This window comes from Nerophis lumbriciformis, linkage group LG20 (genome assembly GCF_033978685.3).
Source record: "Nerophis lumbriciformis linkage group LG20, RoL_Nlum_v2.1, whole genome shotgun sequence".
Lineage (NCBI taxonomy): Eukaryota > Metazoa > Chordata > Actinopteri > Syngnathiformes > Syngnathidae > Nerophis > Nerophis lumbriciformis.
This window is the reverse complement of record NC_084567.2, coordinates 17,150,468-17,160,000: the sequence shown is the minus strand read 5'-3', so window position 1 is coordinate 17,160,000 and position 9,533 is coordinate 17,150,468. Positions and strand designations below refer to the sequence as shown.

The 9,533-nt window shown below is 40.7% G+C and overlaps 1 protein-coding gene across 2 annotated transcripts in view; it reads left to right on the top strand.

Moving 5' to 3' along the window:
* lzts1 (leucine zipper, putative tumor suppressor 1) overlaps positions 1-9,533 on the top strand; it is a 144,067-nt gene that overhangs the window by 53,630 nt on the left and 80,904 nt on the right. The window contains exon 1 of one of the 2 annotated variants that reach the window (XM_061980549.2): positions 6,925-7,086. The exons of the other annotated variant lie outside the window; for it this stretch is intronic. The gene's annotated coding sequence lies outside the window, so the exon portion shown is untranslated. Of the gene's footprint in view, positions 1-6,924; positions 7,087-9,533 lie in introns of those variants that run through there. 2 annotated transcript variants of the gene reach the window in all.

The following is a 9,533-nucleotide window of genomic DNA, read 5'->3' as shown; positions in this document are numbered from 1 at the left end:
AAATAAGAATCGTGGTTAATAAAAAAAATCCAAAAAAAATTTGACACGCCTAATTTTTACACATTCCAAACATATTTTCTCATTATGATAAAAATAAATACTCATGATTTCAAGGCAAGTTGTACACAAAAAAAAAGACAATGTCTTACACATTAAAAAAACAACAACAACAAAACAGTAGCTCAGCCATTTTTTTCGATTTAATGTTTAAAAAAACAAACTTAAAAAACAATAACCGTATTTGTTATGGTCAAAACAGTGGTAGCGTTTTTTTGTTTACAGTAATACACCGTAAAAACAACAACTGTAGATTTTACTGTATATAAAAAAACAGTGGTCTTGCTTTTCCATTTACAGTAAGACACCATATAAACAACAACTGTAAATGTTCATGTAAAAAAGAGTACCGGTAGTATAATTTTTTTAAACAAATGTTTTAGATAGACAAATGTTTTTCAAACACCAAATATACACAAAGAATGTGAGTGTCAGAGTTGACAACATACAAAAAAGAAGCCTTTGGTAATGTTTGTTTCTATCTTTAGATGTATTTATTAGTATTACTTTTATTTGTTATAAGCAATTAACAGAGTACAGTAATTAGACATCCTCTGAGTATGTGCTTTTACTGCCATCTAGTGTCTATGTTTTAGTCTGTGTGGTGTAAAACCAGTAAAACATCATATTTGTTTTCCAATTTTTGTTGAAATCCTGTTTGAAACACAAATTAGGGAATTACTATTTAACAAATTCAATGTTTATTTCAATCAATGTTTATTTATATAGCCCTAAATCACAAGTGTCTCAAAGGGCTGCACAAGCCACAACGACATCCTCGGTTCAGATCCCACCAGGGCAAGGAAAAACTCAACCAGGTGGGTTAAGAAAATTAAATTAAATTACATACCATGGAAAGTCATCAATGCATTACTCAAAAACAGACAAAAGCTTGAAATAACTGGCACATGCAGTTGAGAGACGTTTCATGAAAGCAGAGTGTGTGAGTGTGTATGTTTACCCTTAAAAGGTGGTGCCTGTTGCCAAGTGACTCGTGACGACAGACGGGGCAGCGTTTTAGCTCAGCCGTGTTTGTTAGCTTAGCAGCGGCAGTTTGCCAGTGTTGATGGCATCCCTTTTGAATCATTTCACTGGATTGTCTTTGCGCTATTAAATGAAGACATTGAATGTGATTCAATGGCTGTCTTGTCTCCTTGTCCACAAACGGCGTACTGTAGGATTGCAAGCACATCCCTTCAATCGTTGATTTGTTGTTCATTATTCCCTCGTAGTACAAAACCCAAAACCAGTGCAGTTGGCACGTTGTGTAAATGGTAAATAAAAACAGAATACAATGATTTGCATATCCTTTTCATCCTATATTCAATTGAATAGACTGCAAAGACAAGATATTTAATGTTCGAACTGGTTAACTTAATTTTTTTTGCAAATATTAGCTCATTTGGAATTTGATGCCTGCAATGTGTTTCAAAAAAGCTGGCAGAATGTTGAGGAATGCTCATCAAACACTTATTTGGAAAGTCCCACTGGTGAACAGGCTAATTGGGAACAGGTGGGTGCCATGATTGGGTATACAAGGATGGGGCGAGGGTCACCACTTTGTGAACTAATGCGTTAGCAAATTGTCGAACCATATAGGAACAACATTAAGAACAACACCTTCGATCCCTCAGGCGGTACTGCATCCAAAACCGACATCAGTGTGTAAAGGATATCATCACATGGGCTCAGGAACACTTCAGAAAACCACTGTCAGTAACTACAGTTTGTCGCTACATCTGTAAGTGCATGTTAAAACTCTGTTATGCAAAGCGAAAGCCATTCATCAACAACACCCAGAAACGCCACCGGCTTCGATGGGCCCGAGCTCTTCTAAGATGGACTGATGCAAAGTGGAAAAGTGTTCTGTGGTCTGACGAGTCCACATTTCAAATTGTTTTTGGAAACTGTGGACGTTGTGTCCTCCGGAACAAAGAGGAAAAGAACCATCCGGATTGTTCTAGGCGCAAAGTTGAAAAGCCAGCATCTGTGATGGTATGGGGGTGTATTAGTGCCCAAGGCATGGGTAACTTACACATCTGTGAAGGCGCCATTAATGCTGAAAGGTACATTCAGGTTTTGGAGCAACATATGTTGCCATCCAAGCAACGTTATCACGGACGCACCTGCTTATTTCAGCAAGACAATGCCAAGCTATGTGTTACAACAGCGTGGCTTTATAGTAAAAGAGTGCAGGTAATAGACTGGCCTGCCTGTAGTCCAGACCTGTATCCTATTGAAAATGTGTTGCGCAATATGAAGCCTAAAATACCACAATTGAGACCCCGGACTGTTGAACAACTTAAGCTGTACATCAAGCAAGAATGGGAAAGAATTCCACCTGAAAAGCTTCAAAAATTGGTCTCTTCAGTTCCCAAACGTTTACTGAGTGTTGTTAAAAGGAAAGGCCATGTAACACAGTGCTAAAAATGCCCCTGTGCCAACTTTTTTGCAACGTGTTGCTGCCATTAAATTCTAAGTCAATGATTATTTTTTTTAAAAAATCAAGTTTCTCAGTTTGAACATTAAATATCTTGTCTTTGCAGTCTATTCAATTGAATATAAGTTGAAAAGGATTTGCAAATCATTGTATTCTGTTTTTATTTACGAATTACACAACGTACCAACTTCACTGGTTTTGGGTTTTTTCTACATGTAAAACACTTCCTTGTGGTCTACATAACATGTAATGGTGGTTCTTTGGTCAAAATGTTGCATAGATTATGTTTGACAGACCATCTTCAAGCCCCTTTCTGACATTCTCCTCAGGATACGCAGTATTGCTTTTACAGTGTTTTAAGATCAATTAAAAACGGCAAAACTGTTATTTTTACGGTTCAATTATGGCGACTGAGCTGACAGTTTTTTTACTGTAAAATCAGCTGCCTTGTTTTACAGTAAATTTATTGCGGCATGCTGCTTTTTTTTCACTGTAAAATCTATGATTATTGTCGTTACAGTGTTTGAAGATTAATTTAAAAATAGCAAAACTCTTATTGTGAATTATGGCAACTAAGCTGCTGTTTTTTGTACTGTAAAATCTACTTCCATTTTCCATGGAAAAATGGTACAACTTTTATTTTTTACAGTAAAATTCTGGCAACTGAGCTGCCAATTTTTCTAAACATAAAATCTACAATTATTGCTTTTTACAGTGCATCAATGTTAATTCTAATAACGGTACTTCCTTTATTTTTACAGTAAAATTCTGGCGACTGAGCAGCCTTTTTTTTTTTTACCATTAAATCTCCAGGTCTTGTTTTTACGGTACAATACTGTAAACGTCTTTGCGGGCGGTCTTATTTACGTGCCTCCACTTCGACAGCGTCTTCTCCCCGTCATCTTTTGTTGTACGGGTAGTGTTTAGCACAGGGGTGTGAAACTCAAATACAGAGTGGGCCAAAATTTAAAAGTGAACAAAGCCGCAGGCCAAGGTTGAACAAATGAACCTTTTAATAGGGACCCAAACAATTTTTGCATTGAATATTGAACAAGCAAGGCTTATATAACTTTATAGTGACATGCAAAATCCAGTTTCAAATAATAATAATAATAATTAAAAAATATCAATGGCATATCAAATACAATTTAAATAAAAATGTAATGCCTCTTTTCTATTTGCAGCCTTCTGAGGTAAATATCAACATTAACTTTTTCCGCAGGCTAATAAATTTGAAAATAAAATAACAATGAATAAAACAACCATTCAGGACTTTAAACTGCTCAGTTTGCAACACACTGATCTAATCTGATGTGCCCAAGCCAGATACCTGGCATCTTTTCTTGGATGCTAGTTCATTAATGTCGGGGCTCAGCCTTTGAGCTGAGGCAACCTTTATTATCGAACGAAGGTGTTCATCAGTCATTATATCTCGTAGTCCACCCGGACCACAGTCTTGGGGGCGTGCCTTAAATGCACTGCCTTTAACGTACTCTACGAGCTATCGTCACGTCCGCTTATCATCCATTCTAACATCATTCAGACCCAGTCACAAGATATGTGCGGCTTCTGTACGACAGGACGCTACAAAATACACCCCCCACACACACACACCTTGTAGCGTCCCGGAAGAGTTAGTGCTGCAAAGGGTTCTGGGTATTTGTTCTGTTGTGTTTATGTTGTGTTATGGTGCGGATGTTCTCCCGAAATTTGTTTGTCATTCTTGTTTGGTGTGGATTCACAGTGTGGCGTATATTTCTAACAGTGTTAAAGTTTTTTATTCGGCTACCCTCAGTGTAACCTGTATCGCTGTTAATGAAGTATGCGTTGCATTCAATTGTGTGTGCGTGCTGAAGCAGCACATATTATGTGACTGGGCCAGCACTCGTTGGACTGGCTGAAAAGCAGACGTGACGATTTTCGGGAGGGGCGCTGAAGTTTGGAAGACTCCCGGGAGGGTTGGAAAGTATTAGAATTAGCGGTGAATGCGGTGTTACCGCGGCTCCGCCGCAATATATAATCGGCGGGCCAGCTTTAGTGTTAATTTGATAAATTTGGCCCGCGGGCCAGCGTTTGACACCCATGGTTTAGCACTTCTGTAGTGAGTCTACTGACAGATATAAGCTACAACTGAACACTACTTTGTATTAGAAATGGCAACAGGGGAGGATGAATGCCCCATAACAGGAGGATGGAGAAAAAGGAGGAGCTTAATGACTACGACGCGGACAACAATGGCGGGCGCACAAATATCTTCCAGACTTACGCAGATCCCAAATACACATCAGCAGGTACCAAAAGATAAGAGAAGTTGGAAAATATGCCCAACTAATAGGTGCCATTTTGGAGTCCTTATACACACACCCTAATAATACCCTGTGGGGGGGGGGGGGGCGTGGCCTGCGGACCTGCAGCGAAGCGGGGTGTGCCAGGACCGATTTCCAGATTAGCGACCGGTGCGTAGATGGCACACCTGGGCTGGCTTATCTAATCACCGGTCGCTCTGTTAAAGAGGAGCAGCCGGGAAGGAGAGGGGTTGTTGATGGTGGAGAGAAAACCCGAGCACGAACGAGAATGAGGGCGAGACGGACAGAAAGATGAACGAGGCGGTCATGTCCGTAATTGGTGGTCTGAAGAACCCGGAAGAGCAAGTCTTCCACATAGCCGTATGTTGAAGCACAGTACGTCTGACTATGGTAGCCATAATGCGACAATCCATCTAGCGCTGCGGCTTCGTAGCTTACCAAAGTTGTACTAAAACATTTTGACAGATTTTTGAGCGCCGAGTGTAATTTTCTATATCCTCAATGGAACATCAAAGTTTTGGTGTTGCTTAAAGGCCTACTGAAATGCGATTTTCTTATTTAAACGGGGATAGCAGGTCCATTCTATGTGTCATACTTGCTCATTTCGCGATATTGCCATATTTTTGCTGAAAGGATTTAGTAGAGAACATCGACGATAAAGTTCGCAACTTTTGGTCGCTGATAAAAAAGCCTTGCCTGTACCGGAAGTAGCAGACGAGTAGCGTGACGTCACAGGTTGTGGAGCTCCTCACATCTGCACATTGTTTACAATCTTGGCCACCAGCAGCGAGAGCAATTCGGACCGAGAAAGCGACGATTTCCCCATTAATTTGAGCGAGGATGAAAGATTTGTGGATGAGGAAAGTGAGAGTGAAGGAATAGAGTGGGAGCGATTCAAATAGGGAAAATGCTGTGAGAGGTGGGTGGGACCTGATATTCAGCTGGGAATGACTAAAACAGTAAATAAACACAAGACATATATACTCTATTAGCCACAACACAACCAGGCTTATAATTAATATGCCACAAATTAATCCCGCATAACAAACACCTCCCCCCTCACGTCCATACAACACGCCAATACAACTCAAACACCTGCACAACACACTCAATCCCACAGCCCAAAGTACTGTTCACTTCCCCAAAGTTCATACAGCACATATATTTCCCCAAAGTCCCCAAAGTTACGTACGTGACATGCACATAGCGGCACGCACGTACGGGCAAGCGATCAAATGTTTGGAAGCCGCAGCTGCATGCGTACTCACGGTACCGCGTCTGCGTATCCAACTCAAAGTCCTCCTGGTAAGAGTCTCTGTTGTCCCAGTTCTCCACAGGCCAATGGTAAAGCTTGACTGTCATCTTTCGGTAATGTAAACAATGAAACACCGGCCGTGTTTGTGTTGCTGAAGTCGGCCGCAATACACCGCTTCCCACCTACAGCTTTCTTCTTTGTTGTCTCCATTGTTCATTGAACAAATTGCAAAGGATTCACCAACACAGATGTCCAGAATACTGTGGATGAAAACAGACGACTTAATAGCTGGCCACCATGCTGTCCCAAAATGTCCTCTACAATCCGCGACGTCACGCGCTGACGCCATCATACCGAGACATTTTCAGCAGGATAATTTAAAATTGCACTTTAGTAAATTAACCCGGCCGTATTGGCATGTGTTGCAATGTTAAAATTTCATCATTGATATATAAACTATCAGACTGCGTGGTCGGTAGTAGTGGGTTTCAGTAGGCCTTTAAAAGTGTCATTTATTGAACAGTCCACACATATCTCTTATGTGTGACTGCCATCTACTGCTCACACTAAACATTACGCCATGTACCAAATAAAATAGCTGCGAGGTTGGCAAGCACAACCAGAAGTATCCCGTACTTTAGGGGCACCGGGTTATAAGGCGCACAGTCGATTTTAGAGAAAATTAAAGGATTTTAAGGGTGGAACAGGAACTGGTGAGCCGTTGGAGATTTATGATGTCGGAAGAGCAAAAAGGAGAAGAAGAGTGGGGAGCATGTCAGGAAAGGTCGGCTGTGTTTGCATGACGAGTGACGGCGCAGGCGGGATGGGAGTCCGGGCGGAGGGAGGGGAGGCAACAAAGATGCAGTGTAAAGAGGGGGCGGGCAGACAGCGCAGGAGCGACTTCATGGAGGAATTTGCCAACGCGAGTTGGGACGGACTGATTGCACCGTAGCATGCTGCTGGCGACAGGCGGCGAAAGAAGTGCACTCTGACAACATCAACGGTGTCACCTACTCACTCCTGGGCAGGTAAGTTAGCACAAATGATATTTCAAAGTAAAAGTGATAACTACATAGTTTGTGTCCCCGCTTGATATCTTAATGATAGCACTTCATATTTTCACGTCTCTGACACCGTGTCACCTTGGCGCTTCAAGGTGTTTATCTCAAATGTGTCCGTTTTTGTTGACGAGTCAAAGCGAGGAGAAAGAAGGGGCAACAGTAAAAGTGCGCTTTAAGAGTGCGAGCGCGGGGCACGGATATCCAGTTTATGAGGGCGTGACGAGGCACGTCCAGGCAGGCTCAGCATTGCTCTGCATTGTAGGCAACAGGCCTAGGCAGGCTCTTTAGCGCCGCCCTAGTGGCTCCCTGGACCTCTTTTAGAGATGTGTGAAAATGGAAAAAGATTAAGATAATATATAATATATTTTCCGTAAGAAAACAAACATGACACAAACCTTCCTAATTGTTAGAAACCCCACTGTTTACATTAAACATGCTTCCCTGATGAGAGGATTTGGCAAGCACCGTTTTGTCCTACTAATTTTAGCGATCCTTGAACTCATCGTAGTTTGTTTACATGTACAACTTTCTCTGACGCTGCCACAGAAAGGCATGTTTCATGCCACTCTTTCTTTGTCTCATTTTGTCCACCAAACGTTTTATGCTGTGCGTGAATGCACAAAGGTCAGCTTTGTTGACGTTACTGACATGTTATGGAGTGCTAATCAGGCATATTTTGGTCACTGCATGACTGCAAACTAATCGATGCTAACATGCTATGTACATATTGCATCATCATGCCTCGTTTGTAGGTAAATTTGAGCTCATTTGATTTCCTTTACTTATGTCCTCTGTGTATTTAGTTTATTTGTCCATGTTTCAAGACACATTATGTGTATGTAATACTGGCTGCATTTCTGATAGTTGTTAGTCTGCCATGTTGTTCCAGACCACAGCAAACGTTACCCAGCTTCCATTAGAAGAAGACAACCTGCAGTTTCCTTTAACTTGAACACACACGTCTACACCTTTGGCCATTCTAAGACAGTCATTTCCAGGAGTTATCTCACCCTCTGAGAAGTTTGACTAATGTTTTCCAATGTTGTAAAAATGGGTAGAATAAATATTACATTTCAACATTTCTGTCAACAAAGATTTGCGTCAGCCTGCGACACATAGTCATCTTGATAGTAGGCTAATATAGACGCTTACATCATGTGTTGCCTTCATTATAACACTTATATAAGGCTTTTAATTTTTTGCGACTCAGACATATTTTTTATTTTTTTTTGTATTTTTGGTCCAATATGGCTCTTTCAACATTTTGGGATGCTTAAATGAAAGTGAAGTGGATAACTTTGCACAATTTGATAGCAGTGTCAATCGATTTACATTAGCATGTCAAAATAAGGCTACCTCAGGGTTTGAAACGCTGATTTGGATAACAAATAAACATTATTTATATGACAAAGAGGTAGTACATTCTGACAGGCATATTTACTGTGTTTTCCGGATTATAGAGCGCACCGGTATATAAGCTGCAGCCGCTAAATTTTAGGGAGAAAAAAAAGTGTTTCCATGTATTAGTCGCAGATATATACGTTGTAAAGTAAGTTATTTACACAGAAATATTCTGTAAATGTTTATTTCCATACCTTAAAGGGGAACATTATCACAATTTCAGAAGGGTTAAAACCATTAAAAATCAGTTCCCAGTGGCTTATTTTATTTTTCGAAGTTTTTTTCAAAATGTTACCCATCACGCAATATCCCTAAAAAAAGCTTCAAAGTGCCTGATTTTAACCATCGTTATATACACCCGTCCATTTTCCTGTGACGTCACACAGTGATGCCAATACAAACAAACATGGCGCATAGAACAGCAAGCTATAGCGACATTAGCTCGGATTCAGACTCGGATTTCAGCGGCTTAACACTGTCTGATAAGATAATTACTAACAACTATGAACTAGGTTTACAGCATATGAAATACATTTGGCAACAACATGCACTTTGAGAGTGCAGACAGCCCAATTCAGGCGCGCTAAGAACATATATTTTTCCACGATTTCAGCACTCAGGTTAACCATACCTAAATAGACACAAAATACTGCATTACACAAGACTACCCGAATGTACACGAATGATTGAAAAAAATAAATGTTTTTAAGCTAAATTATTGGTAAACACAGTTTATGTATAATAATTTACGTAAAACCGCGAGTAATGAATAAAGTTTTCATCAATTAATATATTCTGTAGACATACCCTCATCCGCTTTCTTTTCCTGAAAGCTGATCTGTCCAGTTTTGGAGTTGATGTCAGCAGGCCAGGGAAGCTAGGGTCGATATTCTTCTCTTGATCATCTTCGGTGGCATAAGGGACGGTGTGAGCCAAGACATCCAGGGGGTTTAGCTCGCTTGTCTGCGGGAACAAACTGCCGCCATTGCTTGCCGTGCTACCGATGTCCTTTG